The sequence below is a fragment of the Odontomachus brunneus genome, unplaced genomic scaffold, assembly GCF_010583005.1.
Source record: "Odontomachus brunneus isolate Ranch 3 - 2012 unplaced genomic scaffold, Obru_v1 Obru_scaffold_016, whole genome shotgun sequence".
NCBI lineage: Eukaryota > Metazoa > Arthropoda > Insecta > Hymenoptera > Formicidae > Odontomachus > Odontomachus brunneus.
This window is the reverse complement of record NW_022639466.1, coordinates 1,636,677-1,656,313: the sequence shown is the minus strand read 5'-3', so window position 1 is coordinate 1,656,313 and position 19,637 is coordinate 1,636,677. Positions and strand designations below refer to the sequence as shown.

Sequence of the window (19,637 nt, the reverse complement as noted above, 5' to 3'; positions counted from 1 at the left end):
GGGGGGGGGGGGGGGGCGAACAGGGAGAAGGAAGAAAAAGGAGCGCGATGCCTTGAGCCTCGAGAAGCGGCGCGGCGCTTTTTCGTGCCAACAAATCTCGCCTGCCATATCGCTGATGCGCCGTCTTATCTTGACTCGCGTACGAAGAACGAGGCGCGCGTTCGCGTCCGTCCGTCCGTCCGCCCGAAAACGTCGAACTTCAATTACCGAGCACGGAAGCGGTTATAAGATGCTATCGCCGCGCGCGCGGACTCTCGGTGCACCGCGGCATAAATCGCTCATCTTTACCCGCCGCCGGTGGAGGTGCCGAGGATGCGCTCGGGCTCGTTGCCACGCTGCTAATAAATACGCGCCGATAGACCGGCGTGTTCGAGAGAAGAACAGAGAGAGAGAGAGAGAGAGAGAAAAAAGGAAAGGTGACCTCGCTCTGACAAGTGTTGGCCGGCCAGGGCGACTCGCGCGCGCTGCCCACGCCAGACAATAAATACGCCGCGCTCGGTATCTCGAATTATTAAGGAATAATGACGCCATTTGTAACCGGCATGAGGACCGGCGGGAGAAGTGGCGAAGAGAAGAGGAACGATCGCGCGGGAGGAGAAGGAGAAGGAACACGCCGGCAGCCGGCCTGGAGGAAAGACAGGGACGGCGGGGACGAGACGGGGAGCCGCGGCGGTATTATTGCTGATTGAAATTCTTCGTGGCCCGAGTTGACTTGCCGCGTGCACCAGCAGATTGCGCGATCAGTTTACGTTTCCCTCGTGGCAAGACGCCAGCCGCCACCGCCACCGCCGTCGCCGCTGTTGCTGTTGCTGCTGTTGGTTTTTTTCGCGAGACTGCCGCGATCCCACCCGTCTGCCGATCTAACCACCGTGAATCGTGCTCGGTCCTCGCGGAGGCTCCGTAGTTTCTTTATCCTTTCGCCTCTCTCGCGGCTTCTCTCGCGGTCCTTGCTCGTAGATGAGAACGCGGGGACGTTACGCGACCCGAAAGCTTTTTCGCTGATTGACAACACGTTGGACTGTTTCATATTTAGTTGAATATCTTGCTTGATATTGATCATGTTTAATTGATATCTTGCACTAATTATCTGATCTTGTCTTATCTTTTTCCGCGCGCGTTTATCCTGACGCGAGGTGAAACTGCCAATACCTGGACATGTACTTAATACCTGATCTTTCATATTGCTTTGGTCTTTTACGAATATTTGAACATTCAATATGAAATATATGTACAATATACGGGTATATAGATTTCATGTTGAATGTTGAAATATTCGTGTTTAAGGACAAAACAATGAGAATTTTCAGAGTTAGACACGTGTCCAGGCTTTAGACACTTTTACCTTATGTCGAGGGAGATTTTACCTAGTCTTGCTGCTTTGTTAAAAGTTAACGGAATTAACGACTTCTGTGCATCTCGCATGCAATGACACCGTCTGTGTTCGCAAATTGCATCAATAATGTGAACAATCGCTCCTATTAACCGTTTCAATCAGCAAAATTTTATTGACTGCAGTGCTATAACTGAACCACCAGTTATGAGTATGGCATTCCAATGAAGAATACACTGATTGTATTTTAGAGAATACATGGAGGGGCAATTTTAGTTTTTTTATTTTTTAATATAAATTCTTTTAAATTTTATTATGCTTCTAGCAGTGCAGGAATGGACTGTTAATAAGGTCCATTTTGCCAAGCAATATAGTAAATATAAGTAAATAACTCTAGAAACATAACAAATTTTTTAATAGCATTGCTATTTACATTTCAGTTCTTAAAATGTACTTAGCATATACGAAATGAAAGGATAACGCAAAATGTCGATATTTCCGGTTACAAAATTCTACAGTGCGAGAATTTCATAGTAAAAATTATTATAGAACTTTGTAATCGAGAAATAAATCGACATTCTCCAGTAATTGTGACAGTTTTTTCATATGCACTATTTATATATTTCAGGTATTGCAATGTGCTATTAAAAGAATTTGTTATATTCATGGCAAAATTTACTCCGTTTTGTAACAATTAGATTCTATCAAAAATTAGATTCTATCCTATACTGACGGAAATATAATAAACTTTTTAAAAGCATTTATATATGAAAAGAAACTGTAATATATTCCCTCCGTGCAAAGTGATTTTTATTATAAAATTCTCTTCGTGTACGTAATCTCGTTCGCGACGGTTAAAAATACATCGCACTTAAGTGGTAGATCGTAATTTGCAATTCGAGGGAGAGGCAACGCAATGCGCGAGCTGGGTTATTTCTAATAAATCCCATGTGTTGCATATGATTGCTTCGTCTACCGTGGACGGGCGAGAGCGTTTTGTGTCATTCGATAGGTCCGCTGGGGACGATAACCATATATACCTCGGCATCGACATATATCGCGAGAAGGAAAAAAGGACCCGCGTACTCTGTTGGAATGGCGCGTCATCATGAGTTTTAGACGTGTGTAAATTAACTTCGCGTCTCGCGCGCGCGTTTGTGTTTATCGATTCGCGGTTTACGATCAGCTTCCCGTTTATTATTCCACATCGACCGCAGATTGTGCCTCGGAGCGTCGCGGGCACTCGAGAATGAGGAATGTTATGGAATCGTACCGGAACTCGTCTTAGAAGGCGGAGGGAATCGTCGTCGTTTCTAATGCAAGAATTATCCTGCCTCTCGTCACTCTTTTCTCTCTCTCTCTTTCTCTCTCTTCTCTTCTTTCTTTCTCTCTCTCTCTCTCTCTCTCTCTCTCTCTCTCTCTCTCTCTCTTTCTCACTCTCTCTCGCTCGCGCGAGCGCGTCGGCGTAGTCGCGCGATGTACGACGCAGTTGCAGCGCGAAGGTCGCATTTTTAAGCGACTGCATCATCATCCTGTTGACACTCGCCATTCGATGGCTAGGGATAACGGCGGCGGTTTTAAAGGCAGCGCCGAGCGAGGAATTCCGATGCGGTCGCTTCGACGAATTTAAGTATTCCAAGTCGCTCTTCGTTATTGAAACGCGAACTCTGTTAACTTCAAGGAGAAAACGAGAGAAAGAAAGAGACAGAGAGGCAGACAGAGAGAGAGAGAGAGAGAGAGAGGGGGGCGCGACGACACCAGCGTACTGTTATTCACGATGCAAAATTCAATTCAGTCGGATAAATTCGCTCACTTAATAACATGTCGCGTATGATTAAAGTTTACTCTACTCTAAGATGGTCGACTACACGACGATATTAATTACGAGCGAAACGATAAAGCTTCGCTAATTAAAGCAATAAGAGGAATGAATGGTTTTAAGGTAGATTAATATTTGTCTCTTACATAAAAGGCAGAATTGCGAAATGATATGTTTAATCGCGCGACCAATGGTTTCCTAAGCAACGTAGAAATGTAAAGCAAAATAACAGTGTCTTAAAAATGATCTGAAATATCTTAATTTCAAAACCCTAAACATGGGTAAAGTTTAGTCATACTAACTTTACAAACGTTATACAAAAAAAAAAAAAAACGTTTGGTTGAATCAATCGCTTGAATTCTGTTAACAAGAAAACAAGGTTTTTGGTTAAATCTGATAACTTCAACCGAATTTTTCTGGTTTCTGGTCATATTTAATAGAAATTTAATTAATCCAACCAAACTTTTTTCCGTATACCATTCTTAAAAGCATGTATTATTATTTTTATTATAAATTGTTTAACTTTACACGAAACTTTATTGGATCGCAGAAATATTAATAAAATTAATATTCCTTTTTATGATTTCTATTCTAATTAAGAAAAGAACATTAAATTTTGTTTATTTTTCCGAGAATTATGAGCAAAAGAAGACACACTGGGTGAAATTTATTAACCATGTTTAAAGTTCACATAACTTTTTATGTGTTTAAAGTTCTGAGATTAAGGATATAGGTATAAAACGGAATCGATATATCATTCGTCGTTCTATGGCGTACGTACAGCACGTTTATGGAAATGGTAAGGCTTACAATTCAGTAAATCGTAGATACGACGAATGACTTGTAGAACAAGTGTGGATATTAATTCTCGACGCTATTAACTACCAATGTCAATTTTCTCCCGCGGCTATCAAGGGAAGTATTATCACACGCACGAGAAACAGCTCGTAGATATTTCGTCCGACGCGTATCTCAATAAAAGAAAAAGAAATGTCGTTCAGTTCTTCAAGCGGCACACAGCCGAAAGAAAATAAAGATCGAATGCGAGAGATAATCGTGGATATATGTCTAATCTCTCGAGGACAGCTTTTATGCTTCCTGTACACCCACGGTGTACACGAGTGACTCACGGGAAATGTATTTTACGAGCGGTAATAAAGTATATTTAGAGGTAGGAAGTGTCTCCGGCAATGATTTACAGTGCAGTCACAGGGAATCTCCCGCGACGTAGTAACTACATGTGCATTGAATTATGAAAAAATTGATTACACCTCGTTAACGCAACACGCACGTTTCGATGAGGCCCTTACTTTTTATTGGTGTTATCGAGAATGCAAATGAGATCGTCATCTTTTAACGGAAATGATAGCGCACTGAGAAAAGGGTTTTGTTGTCCAAACAAAAATTTGGTACACCAAACTGAAATTTGGATCAAATATTTTTTAATTTTTGCAACTAAAAAATTTAATTGCTTATGTGTTTTGTTCTTTCATTAATACACCATATTTGACACAAATAAAAAATATGATAATACCGACAAAATATTTTAGTTCCCAAAATAATGTTTTCAGTGCAATTTTCAATCCAGTTAGACCTTTTGTGATTGTGTACCGGTATTTCATCGAGAGTAAATAATTTTTAACATTATCGATATGAATACTGCAAATATTCCGACTTCGCGACGAGGGAATTCCTTCGAGGAAACAGAAAGAAATTTCCATCGGTTTGAGTCGTAAACTTTCTTCCTTCTATAAGTCTACCTTCATATAGCATACTTTTCGATAGATTTTATCTTAACACGCACTCGTTGTGCTATGAACAATGATTTGTGTTTTCAAGTGCAAGTATTACAAAAATAAAAAAAAAGAACGAGCACTTGCTTATCAGAAGTTATAAATAACGACCCAAGGAACTCGCTTACCGGGAGCAGTTAAAAGTCGCGCGTACGCGCCGTTCTCATTTCGGTAGGAATTTTTTGAAGCGAGACGGCGCGTTGTAGAAAGGAGAGACGCGAAAATGAAATATCCGCGATTGCGTTTAGAGAGCGTTTAGCGCGGGCGCGCAGGGAAAGGTGGTGCACGTTGTCAGCCTTGGTGGGCTCCTAAGAACGGGGGCCCCGCATTGTTGGTAGGTGCACCGCCTGTCGCTGGGCTCTGATTCATTGCCGCGCCTTGCAATTCATCATTCCAGTTCTCTCTCGTGTCCCGGCATCATTGCGCCTTCCCTCCCTTTCCGCGCAAGCTGCTCGCACCAATGGTAATCACCCGGAGCCCTCTCCCTCTTCTTCTTCTTCTTCTTCTTCTTCTTCTTCTTCTTCTTCTTCTTCTTCTTTCCTACCTCGCGCGCACCTTCTTCTCTTATTTCGCACGGACTAAGCTCTCCTCGTAATTATTTGGTTGTCGAGGGACGCGTATTTTCGGATGATCGACGTGTTTGAACCGCACGAAACTTCGTCAAAGTTTTCCGTTCAACGCGACGTTCAGTTATTATCTCTGCGCATCTGCGTCTTTAACTATTTCTCGATTGATCGTGTATAGCCGACTTTTAACGATAGCGGTTGTTTCAAATTTCGGCGATGTTAATAATTTGCTGAATAGTTACATTAAAAAAGTATCATTTTCAGCGAAATATTCTTTTATACATATATATGGATTCAAGAAGAGATTCTTCTAAAACCAAAAGGAAAATATCCTAACATCTAAGAAAAGAACTCCAGTTGCAAGGTACTATTTCCTACAAACCCATATTCTAAGCGCGAAAACTCTTACCGAAAGAATATTCCTCTCCCAATGAAGTAAACATACTGAGAAAAGGATTTTGTCGTCCAGACAAAAATTTAGTATACTGTACCATAATTTGGCTAAAATGAGATCAATCAAATGTTTCGTAATCGCAATAAAAAAATTAATTGCTATTATATGCTTTCTCACTAATATATCTCACTTGACGCAAGTAAAAAGCATGTAATACCAACAAAATCGTATGTACCAAATATATTAGTTCCAAGTACAAAAGTAACTTCTCAGTGTATTAATTAGAAATCTACTGGATATTCTTCTACCTTTTTTCCTTTCGAATAAAAAAGAATACATTTATTCAAAACAGACTACCGTCTAACTGGAAGAAATTTCTATTAAAAACAAAACTGTAGATAAAGGATGAAATTCCTCCATTTTTTCCAGAGTATTGTGCTTAGAATATTTTCCTCTAGGTTTTAAGAGAATTCTCTTGAGACTATATATATTAGAGGGTTCCGTTAAAAATAAGATCATATTTTTGTAGGTGTAATTAATTTAACTCTGAGGCAAGCAAATATAGAGGATAAGTGTCAAAATTTTACTGAGGATCGTCGACTACGCGACAATGTTAATTACTGTCTAGACCAAAATAGTATCAATAATTAAAACAATAACAGATTAAACATTTTTAAGGTTCATTGATATCTCATTCAGACCTTTTCTCGATATCTCGCTCGGACAGTAAAATTCAATCTACGGCTTAAGCCGACGGTGCAATTTCACGTCTGACGAATGACACGAGAATGAAGTGCCTGTTTAATGAAAGATGTATCTTGGAAAAATTTTATCAGTACCATATCGACGAGAGTATGACGGTGCACACAATGCGCCAACGCACCTATTCACGTTGCTCCTCAACCAGTTGTATATCATCATATACAACTGTCATATAATCTATTTTAATTATCAACATCGCTATGTGCTGAAGATCCGAACCGACTATTAATAAAAACGTACACTGAAAAAGAGATTTTTCTATCGAAATCAAAATTCGATACACCGTATCCTAATTTGGTTAAAATGAGATCAACCAAATGTTTGTGGTAATTTCAATCACAAAATTCAATCGGCGTTATGTGTGTTTTGCTTTCTCAATAATACATGTACCTGACACAAGTGAAAAGCATCTAATGCCAACCAAATCTTGTGTAAAAATATTTTAGTTCCAAATACAAAAATAATTTTTTCAGTGCACACTGAGAGAAGAAAAAGCTTAAAAAAAATTTAAGAAATAAAAAACAATTAAGAAAAAGTTAAGAAAAAGAGAACACTTATTAGGATAGGTACCACAATAACATATTTCTACATTCTACATTTTCTTAAAACTTTAGCTTCTCTTTCTCTCTCTCACGAGTGTGCAACTGTTTATTCTCTTTAAACAAAAGAATTTTGTAAATATATTATTGCCTATCGAGTGAATTAAAAAAAAATTTTTGAAACATCTTTCTTTCAGTGTAAAGATCAGGAAGGTCGCTGGATCTTTTATTGCGCGGAAACGTCGTACCTCGATCGCAGGACAAAAGGTGCGCGCGTGGGCGCAAGGTGCAAGGACGGGAGGACGCGCTCGGGCGTGATACAATCGTTATCCTTCTGCCGCTCAAACGGACGCTTGAGAACACGAGTGTCGATAATAACGATACGAAAAGAACGAAGAAAACGAGGGGCGGCAGAAGGAGGCCGGCAGAAGATAGGATCGTGAGCGTCGCGCCTTCCTCGCCGATCGAGACGCGAGCGGGCGCGATAAGCCGGGTTTTTCGCGGCGCGCGATGGACATACTTCTTAATGAACGATAAAAAGCCTCCCGTATAAATGACGGAGGTCTTTTAATAATGACTCGGCGTTAATTAATAACGGCACGAGAGTGGCGCAAAAAGGATTTCGGCGTGGCTTGCCGCGGCGCTTCTTCCGACTCGGCCGTGTCGGCAAAAAGCTCCGAGCATTGTGAAATCGTGCGAACCCCGTGCTTAAATCAAGTGACGGAACGGTTTCGAGACGAGCAAGAGCCTGTAATGGCTAAATGGATAAATCGCAATTAATAACGGTGAGAAAAAACCGCGGGATGGAGGGGGTTCAACTCTTCGATAAAGAAACGAGATTCTTACTGACAAAGCAAAAAACCTCGTGGAGAAGTCTAGGTGTGTGATCAAGTATAACGGCGAGGAAATTTGATGGACGACCGGTTATATTGTAAAGTTATTAACTGCACTGAGAATGAAAAAAAAAATGTAGTTGAATTAATGAGACTCTTCGCTTGAACGAACGAAATTCGTTCGATCAAGGTTTCGTTTAGTCGATTGGACCAGTTATGTAGTTGCTGTGATGAGTTATCGATTGGTTCGCTGATTACGAGATTTGACTTGGTCAGTAACTATATTAAAGCAACTTAGTTTTCGCACTAACGCGTAATTTGTTCAACAAATACGATATTTCTTTGAAGGCGAGCGACCGTCGATTTTGTTGAATCAACCGTTTTCTTCCTCTCACAAGTAAACCTACCCGAAAGTTACACTTCGATTTTTTTAGTACAAATGTAGAAGTACAAAAAATATTTAGGTCATATTTTTCATTTTGGCCCACTTTGAGCTTCACGGACAGTTTATAGCTTTTTAATGTCTTTGCTCCTATCATCAACAAGTGCAACAAAAATATATAAGAAATAAAATATATAAGAAAGAAATACATATATAAAAAATACATAAGAAAGAAATATATTTTTTGTACTTCTACATTTGTGCCAAATTAGAAAGAAATCGGAGTGTACCTTTTGGATAGGTTTACTTGTCAATGCAACACGAGTATTCCTGAGTCGAAATTTTAGTTCTACATCAATCCTGCAAATTCCTTTAAACTTGAAGAATTAATGGAGAATCTTAAGATGTAACATTATACGAAATATTTTCTTACCTTGTGTGATAATACATTGTGTGATGTCTACTCTCTACAGTTGTCTTCATTTTGAGTCTTACAGTAAGACTCATTTCAGAATTATTTAATATTTAATTATATTGATATTTTTCAGCTGCATTTTTAATCTCTATTTCCGTGATACATCAGTTAGCAATATGCAATTTAATAGTTTATTAAGATATAAGAAAAAGATAAGCAAATATTAAATAATCAAATAAAAATTGATAAGAATAATAGTTAAAGAAAACAACACATATTATTCTCATCTCTTCCTAGTTTCTTTTTCTTTTCTTTTTTTATGTTGGAAGTAGATGAGATGTAGCTCTTAAAAGAGCTGATCGTAGAAGCTGTAAAGGAAAATATAACTGTTATGTGTGTCCAATAATGCCCAATATAATGTTCAATAGAAATTTAAATCTAAATTTCGTATAATAGCAAGACTAAAGTGAAGCAAACAAACGTAAATAAGTGTAAACAAGATCACATTCGCGGCCTAGAGAGCATTATTAAACGTAAATACAAAATTTACATTACATTCTAAAGCTGACATTCATAATTGTGAATTATTTAGTATCTTTGTGATTGAGAACAATCGGAAAGAATATAATTAATTATTGTATTTATACTCAATGATCATTATTCGACTGTTTGAATAAAGGTCTTTTATATGAAATAATGTAATAGGTGAAAGTACAAATCAGAGATTTCTAAAACTATAATTATTTGTCAAATAATAATGGACTATGAATGCCGGCTTAAATTTCGACTCAGGTGTTTATTCTCGACAATGTTTGTTATAAACCGATATAATAAATGATTTGGCACACCTGAAAACATATGATGTAGTACTGCCCGCATGTCCTACGTCTTCCGTCCTTCGCCTTCCGTCTTGGCTACTCAACTCAGTATCTTGGCTGCTCCATCATGGCACTGACACTAATACTGACACTTGCGCAAGGACGATTCGATTGAAGATACACGTTTCACACGATGCCGACGAGACATATATAATACGATGCCGACGAGAATTTTAATTTCAGAGACCGATGAAATATTTTGATATCACTCGAGGAGAATGAAAAATAATATACCAATACATGTAGTCCGTGGTATGCGTGTCAAATGCCGGTTTTAAGTACAACAGAAACATTCGGGAACGCGTGCGAGTCGCGAAAATAAGTTTGGCCGCCTTCAAGGCCCGCGACGTATCGAGAATGTTGATTATTGTCGTCCCTCGGCTGTTAAATAATTGCGCGACGACTTCTTTTAGTAACTACAATGCCGGATGACGTAATATTTGTTTACACATTGTTCCGATATTCTCACGATCGCGTTGTGTATCGATACTTATTCCGCGGAACATCGATTTTCCGTCCATCGAAAGTGCGATTTTTTTCGTCTAATTAGTCTATTCGAAAGTCTTTATTTCAAGTCGCCAGGACATCTGCAAGCGCAGTTATTGACCTGGATCGATCCGCGCGATAGATCCGCCGGCGCTATCGCCGTAGGGTAGGTCAGGACGCGACACGTGAATGAAAACGTAAACGCGTCGGCCACGCACTCGCTCTAGCCACGCGTCCCCCCACCACGCATCCCCCCACCACGCGTCCCCCACCACGTGCCCCCACCGCGCGGTCGTTCACCTCGTAGCTCGAAGCAAGCATAGCGCGTCGCGGCGACAGCAAGTGCCTCGACTGTTCTGGCGCACCGAAATTCTGATACCGACGCAGCGGGTTTAAATGGCTATAACTCACGCAGAAGTCGACGAAACGAGGTGAAATAAAAGCACTCTTTAGCACACTTTCCCGCACATGTCCATATCTTGTTTTATTGTCCATTTGGAAGAGTCGACTGGCGTGATCGATTCAAACATGACAAACACGATCATATGAGCAGCACGCAATCTCTTTCATTTACAGTTCTTCAGATTTCTTTCTTCGTTTTGTTCACTGTAACAGTAATGAGATCAATATTATTGTTATTTATCGAAATAGAGAATAATCTTTTTCCAAAATGGTAGAACATTTTTGTTCACATGCAACTTTCTTTTCAGTTTTACTATGTTTTTATACGGAGAGAATATTATGGTTTTTTTTTCATGTAAATTCTTTTCAATTTTATTGTTTCTACATATGGAGAGGATATTATACTTTTCTTTCGTATAAATTTCTTTCAAATTTACTCGCCACTACTACTGCAAATACTACTTGCGTTTACGCGTGTACCTTTTATCTCGCGATCGAGAAACAACGTTCGCGCTCAACAGAAAATCCAACGACCTTCCTGATCTTACACTGAGAGAAAAATATCTAAAGAATAAAAAATATTCACTTGATGGGCACTAATAATATATTTACTAATTTTTTTGTTTAAATAGAACAATTGCTTTCGTGAGAGGGAAGCTAAAGTTTTAAGAAAATATAGATTTCTTTTTATTAAAAAAATATTTTTTATATTAATATAAGGAAATATGTTATTGTGATATTCATTCTAATAAATGTTTCTTACTTCTTTTTTTCTTACTAATTTTTTTAAGTTTTTCTTCTTTCAGTGTGCGCTGAAAATTTATTTTTATATTTGGAACTAAAATATTTTTAGACACGTTGGCCTTAGATGTTTATCATGTACAAGTAAACCTACTCAAAAGTTACATATTTTTTCATTTTGGCCTGTTTTATGGGCAATTTATAGCTTCTTAATGTTCTTATTCCTATCATTAACAAATGCAACAAAAATGCATAAAAAATGAAATTAAATATAAGATATAGACATTTTTTATTTGCTGATTATGAATATGAAGTCAAATATATACAATTATTTGTATAAATAATAAAATGTTTAAACAAAACATGTAAATTGAAAAAATTATTTATACAAATAATTTCTCGGTTTGGCCGATATTCGAACCATTTTTTACTAATTTAGCACAGATTTAAAATATTTTGGTTGGAATTTCGGCTAAAGAAATCTAGAGAATAATTTGTGTCTCAGCTATGCCGATTTTGTTGAAATTATTTAACTATATCTTGTAATTAACTTTATTTCTTATGCATTTTTGTTGCACTCGTTAATGATGGGAATGAGAATATTAAAAAGCTATAAACTGTTCATGAAACTAAAAATGGGCCAAAGTGAAAAAATATGACTTAAATATTTTTTGTACTTTTACATTTGTACCATATTATAAAAAAATAGTAGTGTACTTTTTGGATAGGTTTACTTGTTAGTAATTGGAATAGATTTACCAGTTCTATTTCTTACAAAGGAACGTAGCAAATATTTATATAGTAACACATTTCCGTTTCTAAATAGCACATTCAAAACGAAAAGATAATGAATTACTGCAGAATATCGAATTATTTCTTGGTTAAAATGTTTTATAATAATTTTGACTGCACATAATATTTTGCGTATTGTAATGCAACGATAGACTCTCAATAAAATTAGTCTTTAAGTTTGTCTGTCTGTCGAGACACAATAAATTTTATTAGGAACATAGGAAAATTTTTTAATAGTATGTTTCAGTTTCTCAAATAAATAAGTAGTATATTTCAAACGAAAGTATAAAATCATTTACTGTGTGCAGGTTGTCGACCTGTTTCCTGAAAATCCTACAGTAATTTTTACTACAGAATTATCCGTATACTTGCACACGAGTGTTGGTACGCGTTACACCAGGCATTCTATATATATTGCCAACGCCAATGAAACAAATGCATCACAAAGAGATTATGAAAAGACGAAATTTGTTTTATATATCCATTAACCAGTTAACTGTGTATGACGAGTATACTCGTCATGAAGAAATGGCAATTTTTAGCGTTATGACGAATATACTCGTCATGCAAAACAATTTAGGTACACACTTTTAAAAGAGGGCAACACAGCTAACTGGTTAATTATACAACTGGTTAATTATACAAGATGTCTGAATGCAGATGGCTGAACATTCGTGTATAAGTAGAGACTTCTACCATTTTGTATATACTTCAGCATAGCAATTATTGAAATACGAATAAAAAAAATGGCAAATCCATGCGCGCGACGCGGTGGCACATGTTCTTTAGGCTCGTCCAAAATAATCTTTATCTAAGATATTGAATTAGTTGACAATCTCTCGGTAATAACGGATGTAACGCAAAACAATATTATAATACACGCCTCGCCACTGTATGTCCGCTCGAAAATTCGTTGCACGCGCCCCTGGACTTTCGTTTCCGCACCCTTCTAAGCCGAACAGCGGCGGCGGTCACGTATTCATGGCCGGCCGCAGTCTCTTCCGGTCGTGTTATTTTTCCGCAGACAGAAAAAGTGCAAAAGGCCCTCGCGTTGCGGAGCGTTCCGTCCGTCCGGCTGGCTGGGCTGGCCGGAGATTAAGCGTGGGCAACTTCATGAAGGGAGATTAAAACTGCTAAAATTAATTCGCGTAATTGCAGATGAAGTTCAGCCCTGTGTCCGTTGACGCCAAATGGATTTTCCCGCCCGCGGGGAGATTTCCGACCGACGTTACTTCAACGCGACTCGCGACTACTCGTTGTTTGCGAAACCGTGTTTCTTCGCATTTTTGCCGTGAGTGCATAACGCGTGTGGCGAATTTACGGATTTCAGCGAGAATCAAATCGAAGCCGAGAAAATTGTAATTATTTCTCTGTGTGATTATATTTAGAAATACCGAAAATTTTTTTCTCAGTATGTGTTATCGTGAACATCGAGCAAGTGGAAGCGCTTGAAAAATTAATGCTAATCTCGCTTAATTTAGCGTGACATCAATTCCTAAGATAAAGTGAACTCCCGAGTGTTCGCGAGTGTTGATTCAGACGCGCGTGGGAGACCGTGGAAATGCGCAATAACGTCGTAACGTAAGAAATTAGAAAGGATTTTTCGGCGCGCGGGCACGTGCGCGCAATTTCCACGTCAATCTTTTGCCGCGGGATATTAATTTTTGCGAACTTCCTCCTCTCTCTCTAACCGGTTCATACGTCGGATTATAACAGTGTTCCGCAATTTGCGCGAGCAAGGCCCCCACAGACTATATCATTCTCCGCTTTTTGTCCCCGCCGACAGACAGACGATACTCGAGCAGACTCTCCGGCTTGAGCAAACTCCACGCTTGTCTGTCTCCTCGTATTAATTAATTAACGTTCTCTTAATTAAATCGCTCCGCTAGACAGTGACGAGTGCGACCGCATTAACTACTTCGTCGCTCTCAAATGTTCTTGAAAGGGTCGGCGACGTTCCATTTGCTTTATCCGCCACCGCCTCACCGTGTACTTTCGCTCGGGGAACCGCTGAAAAATCTCGTCGCGCCAACGAAGCGGATCCCCACGGAAACGGCTCGCGCGCTCGTTCGAATAATGAAACTATTACTTCCGTCATCTGCGAGCATTTCCAAGAGATTCTCTCTACTCAATGCTACATTGAGAAAGAAATGTTCGGTTTTTGTGACTATAATCACATAGAGAAATAATTACTATAAATTTTGGCCAAGAAAACCATTTTTTTCAAATAAATTTTATTGTGATATAAGTGATAATGGGCTTATATGCATATTATTACTGCCATTTTAAAATATAATAGCTAAAAGACATGGGAACCAAAAATAACTATAATTCTAGATGGATCAACCAGTTTTCCCTCAGCCTACTCGCGACGCGTCGCATGAACGAAGCATGAACAGTCAAACGCTGACGGAGGCACGATTTCTCAGTGTGAAACGACGTGGAGCGCGGAAAGGTGACCTACTCGATATCGATACATACAATCCGGCCTTCATGCATTATTTTTCTTGCACCTCAGATACGTCGCGACGCGCATTTGTCTTGCATCTTCCTCTCCTTCTCTCCCGACATTATGCCGACGAGCAGAGCTTCCTCTAGTGTATCACAATGTGTATCTACGGATCTTCGTTCAACCGATAGCTTCTCAGAGCATCCGAAGGAAAAAAGCGTCGGAAGCTCGTTGAGTCGAGGGAGATGGGGAGAGGACGAAAGAGAAAGAGAGAGGGAGGGCAAACAAGTTAGAGACAGTACGAGACTTGAATTATTCCCGGCTGCTGCTGCTGTCTAGAACTATTCGGAGTACGTTTCCCACGCCGACTCATAACACGTTATCAATTATTAATTGCTTTACGGGAACGTAAGCCCTCCGCGGGATCAGGGACGACGGACGACAGAGAGCGAGGTGGAGAGGCACGCTCACGCAGTGTCTCTCCTTGTGTGTCCTGCGCGGTGCTCATACAACATACATTTCGCGTGTACCGATTGCCGCCGCGGATATACCGCGGGCTCGCCCTCATCGATCGAAGGAGGCATCATCGGTTGCCCCATTTCCGAGAAGATCTGCGCCGCGCTAAATTACGATCGCGTGAGCCTCTATAAATCGCAACAAATGACAAGGAACAGCCTGTACAGCGGTCGGCTAGGAGTGTCTACTTCGATGCGGCGCATCCGAGGATGCTCGCTCGACAGCCGTGATTTGTTAAATACCACGACGCCAGTTGAATTCGAGAGACACGCGAGTGTGACGAGGTATCGGGACGCGAGATCGTTTCGATTCCGCGGAAACGATACTTCCCGACGATGATTAATGTACTGTTCGGGAACGCACGCTCGTCGCTTCACGCGGCACGGCTGTTTCGCAAAAGATGGAATTCCGATTGTCGAGTGTTGAATCATAAACTGGGGCTTTGTTGGAAATTGCGCGTCAATCGTGAAGAAAACAACAATGAGAGAAGTTTTCCCCCTGATTTAACAAAACATCAGTACCCGCAACAAGACATAGGAAAGACCAGGACTAGATGCCTTAAATTTTAAAATTCCGAAGTTTTACAATTTCCCAGGCAACTAATTGTTGTGACTGACTGTATAAACATGATAGAGGATTTTCTATGTATTAATGCCCGCCACGATCTTGTTAATAACGTATATTTTGTAATATGAACATGGAATAACGTGGCCATCTAGTCCTGATATCGGATTCATTTGCTCAGGATAAGAAGATTACATAAAAAATATTGATTAGTAGTTCCGCAAGAGAACCATAGTCCTCCTGAGGGCCTTTAAATGTGGATCAACTTTATCTCGTTCGCTCATATGCTCTTTCAATCATTTTATAAATGAAAATTGCATTTATTATAAAAAAACCGTATATCATACACTTGCAAGAAATTTCATTAGCTAGTAATCCATTATTGTTGGTGCTAAATTTGTTGTCTATTTGAACTTCAGCAAAACATATTCGCTACGAGATACACACACAATAGTAATGAAACAGCATTTATAGCATGAAAAACATAAAACCGATGTTTTAGATCGCAAAATCAAACCAAGATTTTGTGTTACTTTTTAGTCGTCATTAATATCCGTTTTAACGAAAATGAATGTTCTTTGTACATAATAATGAAGTTCGATTCTTATCCCATAGAAGGACGATTTCACACTTATTGGAAACGCGATGATTTTCTCTTTCCGATGATCTTTGTTTCAAGTCGCTGCGACGTTCGCGAGTGGAGTTATTAACGATTGTGTCGATCCGCGTTCTTGATAGTTCGGTCTTATCACTGCAACGAGCTGTGGATAAGTGACGACGCGACGCCTAAGTGGAATGCGGTTATTGTTTCCGGGAGAGCACCTTGCGTTGTATGCGACAGCAAGTGCGATTCGCTACCCCCACTCCGCGGCCCAGATAAGCACAGCGCCCAACCACGTACTCGCTGCGGCTACGCGGTCGTTCACCTCACTTTAAGAATGCAATTCATACTAAGGGGTCAGACCAATATAACGTTCTGAGGAAAAACGTATTTTTGGGAATTAATTTTGCGAAAATGGATCAACCGAATATTTTCAAACATTGTATATCGATTAAATAATTATTAAACTTTATATTATTTTTTTTTTTATTTGAAGAAATCTATAAATAAATGTGCAGCATATAGCTGAACTCATGAAGTATTGCTGCAATCGGCGGGAAAAATAGCGTCTGTTCTAGTAACCCGAAAAAAAAAAAAAAAAAAACCGAAAGGTTTTTTAAATAATATGCTTGTAATTAGAGGATAAATCTAAATTTCAAGCTGTGAAGTAAAAATCACAGAAACAATAATTGGATATCCAAAAATTTGCATTTTTTATTATTTTACACTATTAAGGAAAGTTTTAAGTTTAGCGTTTTTTCTAAATTTTTTAGGTCATTTTCCAATTACATCCTCCAACTACAAGTATATTATTTAAGAAATTTTTTTGATTTTTTGATCTCAAGTCACTAGAACGAGCGAGGACTCCATAATTAACACTAATAAAAATAACGTAGCCTAAACGTTGAATGCTTCAAAGCATTTGCAGCGTCTAATGGATCGCAACCTAAGTCATAACGTGAGACGTAGTACGCTGGCGCGAGAGCGAGTACTACACTGAGGAAAAGACACTTGGAAATTTACTTGTATGATACAAAATTTACTTCCGTGATATAAAATATATTTCTGAGAAATAAAATTTGTTTCTGTGAAATAAATTTTTGTCCTACAAATAAATTTTCAAGTATTTTTTTCTCAGTGCAGCGTCATACGGGCGCGAATTTCAAGCTTAGACTGAATGTCGACTGGATGCTGGCTGGTGTTATTAAGCCACTTTTTTGTGTGTGGCTACACCGAGAAAAAGTGTTTGAAAATTTATTTGTAGAATATAAAGCTCGTTTGACAGAAATAAACTGTATTTCACAGAAAAAAACATCATATCCCAGAAATAAATTTTCCAATACTTTTTTCTCAGTATACTGTCGAAACAAGATCGTCACACATGAATTGTAATACTGAACAAATACCGAACAGTGACCAAAATTTCTGTCTGGTCAGTTACTGGCTATACATTCCTGCTTATTTTCGAGCGGCGTTGCTATCCTAAAAACGACAACTCGGCCCGGGCATTTTTCTCCGCCGCGTGGAAGTCGGTAAATCAAGCGGCGCCTCGGAGATCCGACTCCGTGTGCGCGACGAGCGCGAGTCTATTCGGGTGGAAAGTCACTCCGCGCGCGCGAGCAACGTTTTATACATTCCGTGTGCGATACGCGTGTATGCATATCCGGCGCGCTCTCGAGAGTCGGTATAATAATCCATCATTTATATTAATTGCACTCCGCGGTGCGTCGCGCCCTTGCATAAATGATATCCTTGTGTGCTCGTGGGGGCGCGCTCGCGCTCGGTCACCGGCGCTCTCGCGTGCTCTCTTCATAAATTCTAATTAAGTTCACACACAATCGACTCCCAGAATCATACGGGCCAGCGCTTTCGTCGCCATCTCGCGTATATACATACATATATATGCACGCACGCACGCACGCACGAACGGAAGGTCCGCCGCTCTGGTGAGAAACAACCGCCCGGCGTCGCGACGAATTCCACGAATGAGCTTCGTTAGGAAAGCTGCCCCGACGATTGTGCGCGAGCAGTAATTATGCTTGCAATTAGGCCGGGCTATTTTCGAGATTAAAGAGCACGAGTCCTTTATGCGCTCAGTCGTCGGGCTCTGATTTATAGCGGATATCGAATCCTGGCGGCTCGAGCCGTCTAACGACGCGACGACTCCCGCGCGGATAACAAGATACATCTCTTACGGGCAAGTGACAGCGAAAATATTAGAAATGGATGCCAATGCCGTGTGTCGCGGGCACTCGCAGTGATAATTGCGATGAGTAACGATCGTCACGACGCTCGCCGATCGAGCATTTGTCATGTCCCGCAGAGCTAATATTCGATAAACAATTAGGAGATTGCCTTTTCGATCTTACTATATTTCTGATATTACAGACTGTCAATAAGGTCTAGTAAGGAAGCCTTGCAGTCGTAGCGGAATTTATTTAGGTACGAGAAATCATAGTACATTAATATTAGATATTTTAGATCGCGAGTGACTTTTTCTTAATCTATCTTCCATCTTCCGTCTTCTTTTCGTACGAGATATAACGAGCCATACTTCTAATACAACATGCACACGCGTCATTATCGATAATGACACGGTATCTCCGACTAATAAGCTGCTGTCCATCGGCTCCTTCCGTGAAAAAGAAATATCCGCTATCATCGTCCGCAGAATTATTTACGAGCCGACCCGATAGATTTCAAAAGTGACCCGACGAATACGAGCTTGGCCGCCCACGAGCTCGTCGCACGCACTTCGCGTTTCCTACATTATCCGACAATAAAGGAGAATAATAGTCCCACTTCCGCGCACATATATTATTTTTAACGAAGCATTTAACAGTCATTCCACGCACGGCAGGTTTAAGTATCGCCGGGACAGAGAGAGGGCTATGGGCACACGGTGGGTTTCCCCCAGCGCGGTGAGAACGCAGTTCGGAGTCCTGTTAACGAGTGCTATTCTTTCCTAATGAGTGCGGCATAAACACGGCGACCGGAGTAATCTCGACAACGGACGCACTGTGCGCTCGCTTACACGAGCTGCGCTACGCAACGTTCGTGCGTGCGCGCGCGACTCGTTAAGGCATTTCGTTCGTTCGTTCGTTCGTTCGTTGCATCGCGTTCGCGCGGCGCGTACAAGCGTTACAATTAGTTGCTCGACGTTAGCATTATATCTCGCGCACGTACACGCGATACGCCCGTTTCTTCTAGGCTGCATTATGCAGCAGCTCACGAGGGACCTTCGCTCGCGCGGGGCCCATGGAATCGCATATGGAACGAGCGGGGCTAGCGAGCTGCCAGCTAACAGGTTGGCATAACGCTAGCTTAGACGAATCCTCTCTCTCTCTCTCTCTCTCTCTCTCTCTCTCTCTCTCT

The 19,637-nt window shown here is 40.2% G+C and overlaps 1 protein-coding gene across 2 annotated transcripts in view; it reads right to left on the bottom strand.

Moving 5' to 3' along the window:
- The window catches only part of LOC116841577, a 300,634-nt gene extending 290,216 nt beyond the window's left edge, over positions 1 to 10,418 (bottom strand). For both annotated transcript variants that reach the window (XR_004377575.1, XM_032809668.1), the window contains exon 1: positions 9,682 to 10,418. The gene's annotated coding sequence lies outside the window, so the exon portion shown is untranslated. The remainder of the gene's footprint in view (positions 1 to 9,681) is intronic.
- Positions 10,419 to 19,637: the final 9,219 nt, after the last annotated feature.